Source organism: Lipotes vexillifer, unplaced genomic scaffold (assembly GCF_000442215.2).
Source record: "Lipotes vexillifer unplaced genomic scaffold, Lipotes_vexillifer_v1.1 scaffold591, whole genome shotgun sequence".
NCBI lineage: Eukaryota > Metazoa > Chordata > Mammalia > Artiodactyla > Lipotidae > Lipotes > Lipotes vexillifer.
The window spans coordinates 560,137-564,470 of NW_006791954.1; positions in this window are offsets into that span (position 1 = coordinate 560,137).

Consider the following 4,334-nt stretch of genomic DNA (forward strand, 5'->3'; position numbering starts at 1 on the left):
GATGCCGCCGCCGCAGCCGCCGCGGTGGCTGCCGCTGCCGTAGCTGTCGCCGGCACCACTGCCTCCTCCTCCGGCCGAGACGCGGAGCGAGCAAGCGAAAGCGGCGGCGAGGAGCCCGGCGCACACCACAGCTGGATCCCTCACTCCAACTTCAAGCCTCGGCCCCGCCTCTCCCCAGCCAGCCTCGCAGCCAATCGCCGTGCGCCGCCGACCCCGAGCCGCACTCCAATTGGCCGGCTGCCGTGGCAGTGCGGGCGGGGGCACCGGGGAGAGAGCCACAGCTGGAATCCGGTTCCCACCCCAAAGCCCGGGACCGCCCCTCTCCCCTCCCCTTGGCCCTGGTGTCCGCTCCCGAAGACTGGAGCCAATTAGACGGCTACCCAGACCGAACCCACTTTCTTATTGGCCAGTGGGGGCTCTGGGACTCCTCTGGAGGGAGCCCCAGGGAATCAGAGTATTTGGCGTGGGGTCCTGGGATAGCGCCGCCGGCCCCCGGGCATCCTTTGTCCAAGACCCCAGAATTGGACCGCAGCCGGAGGGCGGGGCTCAGCTCTGGGCGGGCCCGGTGCAGAAGGAAGGCAGACAGCCCGGTGTGAGGGGTGTGACCAGGGTCCTAGAGCGAAATCCTGGGTCTCTACCCGATTAATATCCCACCCTGGAGTTGAGCCTGGGAGCGGGACTGAGGAAGGGGCGAGCGGAGCGGGAAGTCCCGGGGGTAGGGCTTCAGGCTGGAGGAGGCTGGTCTTAAGAAAACGGGCGGAGCCCAAGGAAGGCTGAGGCATCAAGGTCTGGGCGTGGCCTCCACCAACCTCTTGAGATTGTTGTTCCTCCTCCCAGGTCCATTTCTGTGACTTTGACCCTAATCTCCTAACACTAACCCTCTGACCCTGATCTCATGTTGACACTCCTGAGCTTCAGGAGAGGGCTTCGTGCTTGAACACGTGGCCCCAGGCAGGTCACGCCGGACCCAGAGCCCGGATCTCCAAGAGCAGCTGCGGAGCAGAGGGATGTTCCTGCGAAGGGACCTGCCAGGGTCTCGAGTGTGTGGGAGGAGGTAGAAGCATAGATCTGGGCTTTGCCGACCCTTGACCTGCAAAGTTCCACCAAGCCCCCACTCCGTGCCTCAGTTTCTCATTCCCGAGTTCCAAAATAGCTTACGGGGAGGCTGTCCGCAGGACAGGAGATTGGTGGGGCTACTCTCCTTGCACATCTCCACCCTACCAGGAGCTGGTCCTCGATGGTCTGCTGCTACCCACGCGCGCGCACGCACGTGGACCCCGGCCCTGCTCCCGCCTCTCCTTCCTGAGACCCCGGGATCTCTGCGCCCCAGCTCCCTCTTGCCGCCAGCTCTACCCCTAAAGGCTGTGGGTACCCGGGAGCGGGGTTCTGGGCGCTGGGGTGAAGTGGGGCGGGGAGGGCATCGAGGATCAAGACGTCGGAAAGCGCTTCCCCACCTCTGCGGGAGGTAGACACAGCGGAACCAAGGAAGTCAGTTCCCTCTCCTGAGACTTCGGGGCCACTTACGCCACTGACGAGAGGCAGAGGGATGCACCGGATGACCTCCTACACCCGCCATCCCCCCACCCCCACCCCCGACTCCCTGGCGTTTTTTGCTCCCCTAGGGCTGCGCCACCCACGGCTCCCGCCGAGTGGGGTGCGTGTCTCAGCTCCCTCCCGGGCGGGTTGCGGGCAGTGCAGTAGGGAGGGCAGAGCGGCTTCTGCCTCCTAGGTTGCCCTTTCGCCGAATCCCGCGCCGAGTTGTGCAAATGAGGCCGGGCTCATTTGCATTTCATGCTAATGAGCAGTTCCCTTAAGTGCCTTTCTCTCCTGGCGGGAGTCTCTGCCCTCATTCCGCGTGTGCCCGCGCCAGTCTTGAACTCTCAGTGGTCTTCTGGGAGAGGGGCCTATTTATGGTTTACCCTCGTGTCTGACACCTTCCCTCTCGCTGGTCCGCAGTCTGCCTAGTGGCCTGCCCTTCCCAGACAGGATCAAGAGGCCCCACGGCTGGCACCGTAGGTAGTGACTCTAATCGTTCCCTCTTAACAGAGGGGAAAATGAGGCCAGAGAGGCTTGCCCAGCCCAATGGTCAGGTTTCCTGATGGTCAGCAGGCCCCACACCTTCATCCACCATCCAGACCACCCCGTAACCCCCATCTCTGGGCTGAACTCAGATCTAGAACATACGCAAAAAGGGGGGCAGATACATGCACCACCTGAGCAAATCATCCCAGTGCTCAGGGCCACCTAAGGCACCCTGACCCCTGTGCGGGACACCAGGAGATTCTGATATCCCTGTCAGAGATGCTCACTGTTGGCCTGAGTGGAGGAGGTAAGGAGGGAGACAGGACCCACAAAGAAGGCAAAGGAAGCCATGAAACCATCTTTAACTCCCACCCTCCAAGACTCAGCTCTGACATCACCTCCTCAGGGCGGCCTTCTTTGAGCAAGTATCAAAGTGCCTACTAAGTGCCAAGGTGCTGAGGGCACAGTACTAGATCAGACCAGAGTCCATAACCTCAGAGCACTTGGCCCAGCCCGGGCTTATGTCTGTATCTGTAGGAAATGGTCCTCTTCCCCTCTAGGCTCTATATTCCCTGAGGGCAGGGGCTATGTCCATTTTGCTCACCAGTTTGGCACATAGTAGGTGCTTAATAAATCTCTGTTAGATGAATAAATAACCTCAGGCAGACAGGGGGAATGGGAGGGATAAGAAATTCCTTTCTTTGGGTCGCAGCTGGTCTAAGAGTTGTCTAAGATCTCCCCTGATTTTAGGGGAGAACACCCATATAGGTCCTGCTCCACCAGCCCCTCCAGCCCGCTCCCATTTACACCTCCCTCACAGCCAGGATGGCTCCCTCAGGAACTAAGAGAATTTTCCCATAGGTGATGCTCTCTGCTCAGCAGTGATACACTGTCCTATTTAGTCAACTCACAGCCTTGGGAGTTGGTGGCTGGGTGGGAGCTGGGAGTTGGGTGGTATTTTTTAGATAAGGAAACTGAGGCTCCAGGAGGTGATGAAATTACTGAAGTGACTGCCCAAACTATGAGGCCCTGTCTCCAATGGCCCTGGCCCACAGTTCCTCCAGGACAGTCCTACCAGCAGAACAAGAGGGACCAGCAAAGGAGAGGAGAGGCTGAAGACTTAAAACCCCACATCTGAGCAAGACTTATGCTCAGCCCTGCCCTCTTTAGAAAATGCAAGCCCTCCCAAGAGAACTGACCCTTTAAAGGCCCTAACTCCTTCCTCTGAACCCCTTTACTAAATCCCATTGTCAGGCGCATGCCTGATACCAGGGGAAGGAAAAGAGGAGACACAGAGCAGAAGGAAGCTGGGATGGAGGGGCAGAAAACACCAAAGGCACCCTCGTTCACAGGTGGACCTCCTGGGGGAAGAGGAAGGCTTAGTGGTCTTTACTGCACGCTGAAGACCCCAGAAAGAATGAGATATGTTGAACGGTTTCAGGCCAGGCTCTTACCCTCTCTGAGCCTTGAACATCTATCCATATGAGGCCAAAGGTACCTGCCTTGCCACCTCATTCATGAGGGTCAATGGAACGACTGAGACAAGAGGGCTTTGCAAACTGCCTAGACCTTTCCAAAGCCAGGGCTGGGGCTGCCGAAAAGGCCACCTGTGCTTCACCATGCTCCACCCGCCCTCCTTACTGGCCACCAGATCAGGCTCTGCTTGCCCAGCCCCCAGACTTCCTGGCCAGGCTGAGCAGGGTCCAGCCAGAAAGGGGACAGCTGACCTTGTTGGCTGGAGCCCTAATCCTCCCCAGATGGGCCGGTGGCTTGCACCAAGGGCCCAGCTGCCCAGACCCGGGTCCCGTTGACCATATGCGGCTATGGTGGACAGTGTGCAGGGGGTGGCTGTGGTCCTGAGCAGACCTTGGAGTGATTCAGTCCAGTCTCCCAGCTCCTTCCAGCCCCGCTCCTCCCCACTGCTGATGTCCCCACAAGCAGTGGCCCCATTCAGATCTCATCTCTAGCGGCCTCTTCTGGCTCTCTCTACTGCTTGGCTCTGGGGCTACAAGGGTGCCTGGGCTCATCAGACCCCCAAAGGGCCCAGGGTTGGGGGTCAGCCCCATTATCCTACACTTGCCCTTCCCAAAGCATGCTTCCCAGTCCCCTCCTCCTGGTGAAAACTAGATGGGGGTTCCAGGGCCTATGAAGATGTTGGGTGCCAAGGATGGGGCTTGTGAGTATCTCCCAACATTGAGGGAACAGGATGAGATCACAGGAAGGCAGAGGCTTTCCCTAAAGCAGGAAGGACTCAGGTTTGGAGAAGGACTTCCAACCCAACAGATGCTCCAAATGAAAGAAAACTCTTTCCC